The sequence below is a fragment of the Stegostoma tigrinum genome, chromosome 29 (assembly GCF_030684315.1).
Source record: "Stegostoma tigrinum isolate sSteTig4 chromosome 29, sSteTig4.hap1, whole genome shotgun sequence".
NCBI lineage: Eukaryota > Metazoa > Chordata > Chondrichthyes > Orectolobiformes > Stegostomatidae > Stegostoma > Stegostoma tigrinum.
The window spans coordinates 6,646,536-6,658,937 of NC_081382.1; the positions used below are offsets into that span (position 1 = coordinate 6,646,536).

Consider the following 12,402-nt stretch of genomic DNA (forward strand, 5'->3'; position numbering starts at 1 on the left):
GGGAGATATATGCATTGTGGGATCACCCCTTTAATGTAGACATTTCTCACTGTGAGAACAGTTTCAACATGAAAGTTTTAGCCATAAAGTGCAGTTGGTGCAACTAGCGAGGCTGCGTTTGGGAGCAAAGACTAAACAAACAATGAACATATCTGAAGTGCCGCTGGAGTACAGTCCTGATGATTGCCCGCTCCATAAAGTCTCAGGTCCCAGCCGGCACTAGTTAAGGGGTTACAGTTACATGCTGCCATTCAAACGCACCTCCCTCCATCATCAGCATCAATGGAAACAACAAATCCTGGAGATCACACCTGGTCAGACAGCATCCATAGAGACAGAGCAAGCTAACATTTTGAGTCTAGATTACTCTTTATTGAGCTGAAATAAAGTGGAGGACATGATAACAAACTAAAAGAAAAAGGAAGAAACAGTTCATAATTGGGTGTCCATAGTAAACCCATGTCCAAACCCTCTATACCTCCAGTTCCCACCAGGATGGCCTTAGAGCTCTCGGCTTCTTCCTCGACCAGAGGCCTGAACAGTCCCCATCTACCACCACTGTCCTCTGCCTGGATGAACTTGTTCTCTCACTGAACAATTTCTTCTTTAATTCATCTTACTTCTGCCATGTCAAAGGAATGGCTACGGGCATCGGCATGGGTTCCAGTTATGCCTGCCTCTTTCAGGGGTATGTGGAATCACCCTTGTTCTAGTATTACACTGGCCCCCTCCCAAACTCTTCTCGGTACATTGATGACTGCTGCGGTGCTGTTTCATGCTCCCGGCAGGACTTTGAAAACTTCATTCATTTTGCCTCCAATATCCACCCCTCTACAACTTTTCACTTCGTCCAGTTCCGATACTTCCCTTTCCTGATCTCTCTGTTTCCGTTTTGGAGAATAAACTGTCCAATGCCATACACTACAAAGCCACTGACTTCCACAGGTACCCTGACAATGGCTTATCACACCCACGTTCTGGAAGGACTCCATTCCATTCTCCCAGTTCCTTCCCCTGTGTCGCATCTGTTCAGATGATGCCACATTCCAAAACAGCACTGCTGATATGGCTTGCTTCTTCCATAACCATGGTTTCCCGCCTACTGTGGTTGACAGGGCCCTCAACTGCATCCAACCTATCGCCTCTGTTTCCACTTTTACCCCTTCCCATCACTCACAACACCGTGATCAGATTCCCCTTGTCCTCACTTTCTAATCCCACCAGCCGCCGCATACAAAGGATCATTCTTCGCCATTTCAGACAACTCCAGCGGAACGCCACCACCAAACTCATCTTCCCCTCACTCTCCCATCTGCATTTTGCAGGCATCATTCCACCGAGACATATTCCTTGATCACCAACACTGCTCCCTTTTCCACAGTGCCTTCCCATGTAACCGCAGGTGCAACAACTGCCCCTTAATTGCCTCCCTGCTCAGCATCCAAGGGCCTGAACAGTTTTTCTAGATGAAGCTGCATTTCACTTGTACCTTCTCCAATCTTGTTTATTGAATTCAGTCACCCAATGTGGCCTCTCTACATTGGAGAACCCAAACGCAGACGGGGTGAGCGCTTTGCAGATCACCTCTGGTCCCCGTTCAAGCATGAGCCAGATCGTTCCATAGCTAGTCATTTTAACACAGCGTCCTGCCCACATGCCCACTTGTCTGATCTTAGCATGCCACAGTGTTGAAGTGAATCACAGAATAAACTGGAAGAGCAACATCTCATCTTCACACTTGGCACTTTACAGCCTCCTTGAGTAAATATTGAGTTCAACACCTTTAAATTGTGAACCATTTCTTCCTTTTCTTTTAGTCTGTCATCACGTCCTCTCCTCCTTCCCTAACACCTCCCCCTCCTCAATTACTGTCCTTTCAAGTCTGGCAGGAGGCACACCATTGTTCTGCCATTCTCACAGTTCTGATCACTTAATCTGAATTGTTAACACCTTTTCTCCATCAGTAGCCTACACCCACCACCCACTTCCCAAATTGTAGCATAAATTTCCATCTCTCCATAACTTTCACCCATTTCCAACACTTCCCTTCCTTTCCTTGACCTGTCTGTCTCCATTTCAGGGAATAACTGTCAACTGCCATCTAGTACAAAACCACTGACTTGGATAGTCAATGGCCTAGTGACATTATTGGTAGACTATTAATCCAGAAACCCAGCTAATGTTCTGGGGACCTGGGTTTGAATCCCACTACTGCAGAGGCAGATGGAATTTGAATTCAATAACTAAAAAAAGTCTGGAATTAAGAATCTAATGATCACTATGAAATCATTGCTGAATGTCAGAAAAAACCCATCTGGTTCACTAATGAGATAAAAGGGTGTAGAGCTGGATGAACACAGCAGGCCAAGCAGCATCAGAGCAGCAGGAAGACTGACGTTTCAGGCCTAGACCCTTCCTCAGAAAATCTCATCCAGCTCTACACCTTGTCATCTCAGATTCTCCAGCATCTGCAGTTCCCGCTATCTCTGGTTCACTAACGTCCTTCAGCGAAGGAAATCTGCCACCCTCATCTGGTCTGGCCTACATGTGACTCCAGACACACAGCAATATCGTTGACTCTCAATTGCCCGCTGAAATGGCCTAGCAAGCCACTCAGATGTACCAATTGCTACGAAGTCTCAAAGAAATGAAACCGGACAGGTCACTGGCATCGACCTAAGCACCGGAAAAAACAATGGCAGAAACAGCCCTGTCAACCCTGCAAAGTCCTCCTCACTAATATCTGGGGGTTAGTGCTAAAATTAGGAGAGCTGTCTCACATCATCATACTCACAGAATCACACCTTACAGACAATATTCCAGACACCATGATCACTATCCCTGGATATGTCCTGTTCCACCAGCAGGAAAGATCCAGCAGAGGTGACAGCACAGTGGTACACAGTCGGAGACTGTTGCTTGAGGAATCCTCAACATTAACTCCGGACCCCATGAAGTATCATGGCTTCGGGTTAAACATGGGCAAGGAAACCTCCTACTGATTACCACATACCGTCCTCCCTCAGCTGATGAATTAGTACTCCTCCATGTTGAACAACACTTAGAGGAAGTACTGAGGATGGCTAGGACACAAAATATACTCTGGGTGGGGGATTTCAATGTTCACCACCAAGAGTGGCTCCACAACAGTATTACTGATCAAGCTGGTCGGGTGCTAAAGGACATAACTGTCAGACTGCCTCTGTGGCAGGTGGTAAGGGAATCAACAAGGGGAAAAACATATTTGACTTCATCCTTAATAATCTGCCAGTTGCAGCTGCATCTGTTCATGAAGTATCGGTAAGAGTGACCATTGCATAGTCCTTATGAAGATGAAGTCCCCCCTTCACACTGATAATAACTTCCATCGTGCTGTGTGTCAATATTACTGTGTTAATTAGGACAGACTTCGCTCAGATCTAGCAACTCAAGACTGGGCATCCACGAGGCGCTGTGGGCCATCAATAACAACTGAACTGTACTTCAGCACAATCTGTAACTTCATTGCCCAGCATATACCCCACTCAACCATTTCCATCAAGCCAGGGGATCAACCCTGGTTCAATTGAGAGTGCAGGAGAGCATGCTAAGAGCAGCACCAGGCATACCTGAAAAAAGTTGAGGGATCAACCTGATGAAACCACCAAACAGGGCTATTTGCATGCCAAACAGCAAAAGCAGCAAATGATAAACAAAAGCCAAGTGATCCCACAACTAATGAATCAGATCTAAGCTCTGCAGTCCTGCCACATTAGGTCAGGAATGGAGGTGGACAATTAAACAACTCACTGAAGGAGGAGGCTCCACAAATTACCCCATCCTCAATGATGAAAGAGCCCAGCACATCAGTACAAAAGTAACGGCTGAAGCATTTGCAGCAATCTTCAGTGAGAAGTGCTGGGTGGATGATCCACCTTGGCCTCCTCCAGTGGTCCCCAGTATTACAGATACCAGTCTTTAGCCAATTTGATTCACTCCACGTGATACCAAGAAAATGGTTGGAGACACTAGATACTGCAAAGGCTTCAGGCCCTGACAAAATTCCAGCAATAGTACTGAAGATTTGTGCTCCATAACTTGCTGCTCGCCGAGCCAAGCTGTTACAGAAATGTTACAACACTGGCATCTACCTGGCAATATGGAAAATTGCCCAAGTATGTCCTGTACACAAAAAGCACAAATCCAACCTGGTCAATTATCGCTCTATCAGTCTACTCTCAATCATCAATGATGGAAAGTGTCATCAACAGTGCTATCAAGCAGCGCCTGCTCAGTGATGGCCAGTTTGAGTTCTGCCAGGGCTGCTCAGCTCTTGATCTCATTACAGCCTTGGATCAAACATGGACCAAACAGCTGAATTCCAGAGATGAAGTGAAAGTGACAACCCTTGATATCAAGGCTGCATTCGACCGAGTGTGGCATCAAGGAGCCCTAGCCGAAACTGGAATCAATGGGTATCGGGGGAAAGCTCACTGGTGGTTGGAGTCATACCTGACACATCAGAAGATGGTCATGGTTTTTGGAGGTCGATCATCTCAGCTCCAGGACATCTCTGTAGGAGTTCCTCAGGATAGTGTCCTCAGCCTAATCATCTTCAGCTGCTTCATCAATTACCTTCCCTCCATCATAAAGTCAGACATGGGGCTGTTCACCGATGATTGAACAATGTTCAGCACCATTTAAGATTCCTCAGATACTGAAGCAGTCCGTGTTCAAATGCAACAAGATCTGAACAACATTCAGGCTTGGGCTGACTAGTGACAAGTGACATTTGTACCACACAAATGCAAGGCCACGACCATCACCAATGAGAGACAATCTAATCACCAACCCTTGACATTAAATCATGCTACCATCACTGAAATCCCCGCTATCAACATCCATGGGGTTATCATTGACCAGAAACTCAACTGGACTCACCACATAAACACAGTGGCTACTAGTGCAGGCCAGAAGCTAAGAATACTGCGGCGAGGAACTCACCTCCTGACTCCTCAAAGCCTGTCCACCATCTAAATGGCACAAGTCAGGAGTGTGATGGAATACTTCCCAATTGGCTGGATGAGTGCAGCCCCAGCAACACTCAAGAAGCTTGACTCCATCCAGGACAAAGCAACCCGCTTGATCAGCACGGAATCCAAAAGCGTCACCGACACTCAGCAGCAGCAGTGTGTACTTTCTACAAGATGCACTACAGAAATTCACCACAGATCCTCAGACAGCACCTTCCAAACCCACAACTACGTCCATGTAGAAGGACAAGGGCAGCAGACATGCCAGGACACTACTGTCTCCAAGTTCCCCTCCAAGCCACTCACCATCCTGGCTTGGAAATATATTGCCGTTCGTTCACGGTCGCTGAGTCAAAATTCTGGACTTGCCTCCCTTATGGCACTGTGGGAACAACCTACATCACGTGGACTGCAGCGATTCAAGAAGGCACCATCATCTCAAGGGCAACTAAGGACAGGCGAGAAACGCTGGCCCAGCCAGCGACAACCCACACCCCACCAATGAACCGAGCGGCTGCAGCTCTTAATACCCCACATCCTGCAAAGGATTCCATTCCATTCTCCCAATCTGTTCGAATGATGCTACCTCCCGATGATGGAGAGTGCAAACCCGTAACATCGACTTTCCTGCTCCCCTGACGGTACCTGACCTGCTGCGTACTTCCAGCTCCACACTGTGCTGACTTCGGCATAAATGCCATACTGCACATCAGTCCAGACGAAGCGCCATCCGAACTTATCCATCTATCTACTCATTTTTCATCTTTCTTTCTTTCCGTCTTTCTTACTTTCTCTCTGTCCAATGGATACTGCCTGACCCGCTGTGATTTCTCAGTATTTAAAGTTGCCAACATCTGCACTGACTCGCGCTGTCAAACTCGTTGGGGCGGGAGAAAACGGTCGCCTCACCCGTGATTGGCTTGAAGGGCTGTCAATCGCCCGGAGGCGGTGCCCGGGCGGGAGGAAGTTCGCCCAGACCGGAAGTGAAGGTTGCTGGGGAGGAATGCGCGAGGTGGGTGAGCGCAGTGTGGGGACGCGCGCCGCGGCCGTTGGGTGGCGGGGCTTCCAACTGCCCAAGATGGTCCCGCGCGGTAACTGAAGCCGGTAGGGTTGGGCTGCGTTGTGTGTTATACGTGATGATCCAGCCTCCAGGAATGCGTCCCACTGCGGCTGGCAGCTCTGTGGTTTGCTTTGGGGTTTTGGTGGGGTCGAGAGAGCGAGCGAGCGGGCTTGTAGTCCCTGCCTTTCCTGGGTTAGTTCTTCCTGTGGGATTAATGTTGTTTGAGGGCGTTAAGAGTCTTCAGTTTATCTCGAAGGTGTAAAGCTCTTCACGTGGGAAGATTCATCTGTTCCAGTTGCTAAAAGGATTTAGGCTGGTTCTGTATAGATCGTGGATATTTTCTGAGTATGATTTTAGGGTAGTCTAGCCTATTGGTAGGTCGTTGCAGTGCTGTTATCATGCACATTGGCAACAGCTTTCATTTGTGTAATACTTCTAATATAGTCATACGTTCCCAAGACTATTCACAAGGGAGTAAACTGGACCAGTGTTGGCACTGAGCTAAGGCAGGAGCCATTAGGGTTATGAAACTTGGTGAAAGTGGTAGACATTGCAATGAATTGGAAGGACCTCCAGTTCTTGGAGCTTATGGGCTGGTGAAAATGGATGACAATAAGCATGTCTGTGTGGAGTTTGCATGTTCTTCCTTTGTCTGTGTGGATTTCCACTGGGTTCTCTGGTTTCCTCCTGTAGTCCAAAGATGTGCAAGTTAGATGGATTGGCCATGCTAAATTACCCATATTGTCCAGAGATATGAAAGGTTAGCCATGGGATGTGTATGATTGTAAGGGATGGGGTGGGGTAATGGGTCTGGGCAGGTGATCTTCAGAGGGTGGTATGGACTTATTGGGCCAAATGGCCTGTTTCTGCACTGTGGAGATGCTATGATGTATTGAGGAATAAACCAGTATTCGATGCAGATCAGTGCTCCTGCCTCTTTCCTCATCCATTCTCATCAGAATCTTGTCCTTATCAGCAGGAACTGCTTCTCCTTTCTCAGTTTTGCAGGCCTGGATTTCCACCTGTATGTTATCAGTATGAATGAAACTCTAATTAAACAGACAAGGAAATATCAGTGGGGAAACTGAGAAGAAGTGGGAGGGGAGTTAGTGAAAGAGAAATTGATGGTAGTGCAGAAGAGTTGGTGAAAGAGTCAAAAACAGAAGTTGCTGGAAAAGCTCAGCAGGTCTGGCAGCATCTATCAGAGTTAACATTTTTTGGGTCTGGTCAGCCTTCCTCAGAACTCCAGTTCAGCTTCTGTTTTTGTTCTTAATTTACAGCATCTGCAGTTCTTTTGATTTTTATTTGGTGAAAAAGTGTTGCATATAGGTGATAATATAAGGAATCATAAGAGCATTGTTCTGGTGAGAGTCTGGGAATGATGTTTTTAGGTGAGAGGAAGGACAGTAATTCATATGTGATAATGGGAAGATTTAGAATAAAAATCTCCAGGAAGTATTCAGAATGCAAGCCTGGCTAGGATATAGTGGATTAACAGTACCTCCTTAATCTTGACATGTTCAAGGGAAAGAAAAAGTGAAATGATATCTGGTGTAAGCAGGTTGGTTTGAAGAAATTTTTGAAGGATGTGGGTTACTGATTTGGATTATCAGACTTGGGTCTGATTTTGTTAGCATTTCTGTTTGCTCTGCATTTAACATTGATGTTTGAGAATGGCAGGTATGTATCATACTGAGTTCACTTTGTTGGCCATTCTTTGTTGTAAATGACCACTTTACATCTTTGAGACAAAAGTAATAGCAGCATGTCTGTGCACTTCCTTGTCGTCATCACACAGTAAACTACACAGGGTAGTAATCATCAGCACATACTTGGCATATCTTCCCATGCTGAGAGAGTGACAGCACTCACATTATTCCCCCAACAGAGATGCTAATTCAATCAAGACTAGGGATTGAACCTGGGATCTTTGCCTGGATGAATCAAGCCCTTTACTAAATGAAGTTGTTGAACCATTTGTGGGGATTCTCGAACAATCTTTGTACATGAGTACACCACTCAAGGTACCTTTTCACTGTGTGCCTGCAAGAGGTGCAATAGCTGTCCCCACACCTCTCCTCTCACTAATGTCAAAGACCCAAAGCAATCCTTTCAGATCTGACAGATTCACCTGCACCTCATCCAACTTTGGCTATTGCATCCATTGCTCCTGAAGTGGTCTCTTCTGTAGTGGAGACCAAACGCAGGCTTGGGGACTGGTTCGTAGTGTGTCTGCACACAACAACCAACCCGACCTTCCAGTTGCCATTCGTTGTAGTTGCCCCTTCCACTCCCTGATGACATATCAATCCTTGGGCGTCTCCACTGTCAGAGTGGGGCCAAGTGTAAACTGGAGGAAGAACACCTGATATTTTGCCTTGGAAGCTTACAGTCCAGTGAACTTAACATTGACTTCACCAGCTTCAAAATCCCTCCACCCCTGACCTTATCCCATGTCCAGACCACTGCCTCTTGATGTGGCCTAATCTGTCCATCTTCTTACTCACTATCCCCTCCACCCTTCCCACAGACGAATTACCAATACCCCCTACCAGCATTCACCTATCACCATCTCCTTCACACACCCCCCTCTCCAAAAAAACTTCCCTCTCCCAGTCCTGACTAAGGGATTTGGCCTGAAATGTTGACTTACTTGCTCCTCAGCTGCTGTTTGACCTGTTGTGCTTTTCCAGCCTCCCACCTATAGACTCTGCTTCCAGCATTTGCAGTCCTTTAATGTTTCCAAATCTTTGGATATGAATTGAGTCGTTGAGAATCTAGGCTTTCTTTTACTAGTGTGACTTCAGTAGTACGGTGTTTCTTTTAAATTTAATTAGGTGTACATTTGAGGTTGTTTTCCTAGAATGATTATTTCATTATTTGCATGCTGTGCCTGCACATCCTGGGTGGATAACTTGCTTTCAGATTTGTGAATGTTGCTTTCAAACTGGCTGCTCGAAATGCCTTTTGACGCTCTGGCAGGTCTGTCAGCATCTGGATGGTGTTTGAGATTTATAAACAAAAAGCATAAAGCAAATTACGGAAAGAGCTGTTTGTTTTTAGAAGCATAAGTCACTAACACGATTTAAAAGAAAATTATCTACTACTTCAACTAAATGAGTTGCAAGTACAAAGAGGAAGGTTTGCAGTTATCATTTCTTTTCTGCACCGTTTATGGGGAAGAATAGAACTGGATTAGCCGAGAAGCTTCATGTACGTTTTAACATTGTTTGGTAATGGAGTAGAAATATGTATCAACTATTCTGTACGTTGGTTCTGTAGTCTCTGATACTTTTTTTGCATATCAGTTTTAAATTTGTTAGCAGACCTAGTGTTAGCAGCATCTGAGCAGTGAGAGTTCCAGATTTTCATTGCAGTTTGTATGCAGAAGCATATCTTAATTCCCTTCATGGCCTGGGTCTAGATGTTGTTATATCCCCCAGTTCTGCATTTGCTCACTAGAGGAAATAGTTTCTCTCTATTAATTTGATTCTTTAGTCATTCATGGGTGTTGCTGGCAAAGTCATTAAACTTATTACTTATTTTTAATTGCTTCTGATCAGCTGCTTCGCACCATGCCAGTTTGTAAAGGTACTACCCAGGTTATTAGTAGAAATTCCAGGATTTTATTCTGTTTTCCCAAATTAGCGTTGTGACTTGGAATGTAAACTTGCAAGTAGTGATATTCTTGCAGCTGGTATTCTATCATGTGTTATGGCACAGGGATAGCAACCCAAACCAAATGAGCCTCACTGTCATTAGATTCACATTGCAGTGAAATTAGACCATTCAATAACTGTCAAAATTGTCTTGTTGTCACTAACCAGACTTTATGAATTACAGATCTTAGACCCCAAGTTTTTTAATTAAACAAACAAATTACTATTAACATAGCTTTATCAGAACACTGAAACAATATGATAATCTAAATTGTAAATACTTAGAGCTCAATTATCTTTGATCATAACCTCACTCACTCACATTCAGGCATTGTTAAGGGATAAATAAATAAAAATTACCATTTTAATAAACTTTCAGACAATGGATGCCAGGCCTTCATGAAATCTATGGACAGTTGTTTGGTCACAGGCAAATAGAATCGTATACCTTGTTTTAATTCCAAAGTTACTGGATAATGCAGACAGTTTCAGCAGACTTTGAGAAATGTTCACTGATTTCCTAAGGAGTAGAATTCTTTTCTCAGAACATTCAACAGTTTGAAAACATGATAGAAATTTAGAGTGCAAAACACAGCAGCAGTCTCCTAAGCTGGAGCTTCCAGAAATCACTGTCCTCCAGTCTCGTCACAGCAATTTTTTTTCCTTTCCAATCACAACTCTGAGGGTAGCTGGTTAGTCTCAGCCCTCCCTTACTTGACCAAATCAACATTCAACCAGCTGCCAGCCCTGAGTCTAGCAACAGCTTGGTTCTGATTCATCAAGTGTTCTTAGAATAGTAATTAAGTTGCATTATGTTCAAGGTCAGTTCCCAAAAATAAACACCTGTCTGTTTTCTTTTCCTTCAAACAATGCTGCTCAAAGTGACATTCTGAACCTCAACTCTCAGGTCCAAACCATAAAAAGGAGAAAAATACTAAAGACCTCCAAACATTAGGCCTCTACAAAATACGTAGGGTTTGGATTTGTTGCTGCCCAACAATTGCCGCCTGCAATAATCCCCAAAACACAGGAAAATTCAATCATGGGGACAGCCAATATGAAAATTGGATCTGAGGCTGTTGGGCCTGGCGCTTCAAAAGTTGTTGTGAATGTAGATGGTTTGGGGAATGGGTTTGCAAGGTTGGAGTTGGGATTTGGTCAGGAAGAGGGGCTAAGAGCGAAGGAAGGAAGGTGAAATAACTCCAGAGGCTGGTATCCTGTCACCAAGTCACCCTTAATTTACATGTGGAAAGCCCATGATACTGATCTTGCTCCTCAGAGCTAATGATAAATGTCAAAATGTCTGACTCTCTGCCTCTTACCTGTCAGCCAGGGCTCCCTGATTGGGGCTGTTATTATGGTCCAATCAGGGAACTCGTAATCTGAGGACCACCTGGCTGACCTCATTACAGGCACTATAGGAGGTAGCTACTCAAGAGGCCGCAAAAGGGAAACATCAGTTTTTAAACCTCTCAAAGCCGCAGTACCTAGTTAACTGGGCACAGAGATAACTTAACTTAATTCTTTGCCAATGGATGAAGTCTGTAGCTCACAACTGCAGGAGTTTGGGAGCTAGTAAATGATGGGTGTGGGTGCAGAGAATGTAGTGGAGGCTATTGTAATGAACGTTGTCAGTAGGATAGTTTAATATAACTTTTATTTTATAGAGATTTGTTTTGTCATCTCAAACCTTCTCATGCTGAGAGTTACTTGTGATGCAGTGACTATTAATGACTAATAATGACTAACATGCAGCAAATTAGCTGTGATCTTGCTAGTTTACAGGAAGTATTTTGGTTGGTGGCTTGTTGCATAGATGCATTTTTTAAATAATAAACACTGCTAACTTTTATGCTTGTTGTCTTGCACAAGTCTAAGAAGTTTAGAACGTTGATCAATTCTCCTAATTTTGTTTTGAGTGAGTCTAAATCCTCCACATATCAAGACACAATATTTTTGCTATGTGACTACATCACCTGTTGAGAGATGGTGACAATGGAAAAGAAGCCCCTGAAAACAAAGAAGCAGCCTCTAGGAAAATCTTGAGGACTGGAGATGGAGGTGGTAATATTTTGATCCTTGCTGTTTTAGGTGGTAGAAAATATTAGTTTGGATACTGTTGTTGAAATTAGGGAGTCAGAGTGCATCTTATAGATAGTACACATTATAAATGAAATACACCAATGTTGGTGGGAGTGAATGATTAAAGTGGTGGATAGGGCTAATCAAGTAGAGTCCTTTGCCTTGAAAGACACAGAATTTTTTTGTGTGGCATTAAACTGAGTTCATCCAGGCAAGTGGGGAGGGCTCAATCACACTTGTCTCCTCCTTTACAAGTTAAGGAATTTGTAGCTTGTGAAGTTAAGTTTCTGTTCACTAGTGCACTCTGCTTGTTGGTCTGAAGGGTTTCAGCAGTGAAAATGCTTTTGTGGTTAGATTCTGTTGTTGGAGATGGTCATTACTTGGTATTTGTATGTCCTCACTGTTACTTGTCTGTATCAGACTGAGACTGATAAGAAATTTGATTGGGAGAGATAATAAGGTTAGTTCCTTGAAGAGGAACTAACTTCATTACTAAGAAGGATGTCAAAGGATATTGTGATTGAGTATGATTTCTAAGATCTGAGTGGGCTGCTGTGCCAGTGTTGGAAGCTCTGTTCTTGTTTTTTTT

At 44.3% G+C, this 12,402-nt stretch overlaps 1 protein-coding gene across 2 annotated transcripts in view; it reads left to right on the forward strand.

The window, feature by feature from the left end:
• The first annotated feature begins 5,985 nt into the window (after positions 1–5,985).
• dph7 (diphthamide biosynthesis 7) overlaps positions 5,986–12,402 on the forward strand; it is a 29,032-nt gene continuing 22,615 nt past the window's right edge. Inside the window, exon 1 of one of the 2 annotated variants that reach the window (XM_048558492.2) lies at positions 5,986–6,024. The gene's annotated coding sequence lies outside the window, so the exon portion shown is untranslated. The other variant, XM_048558491.2, reaches the window with a different exon arrangement.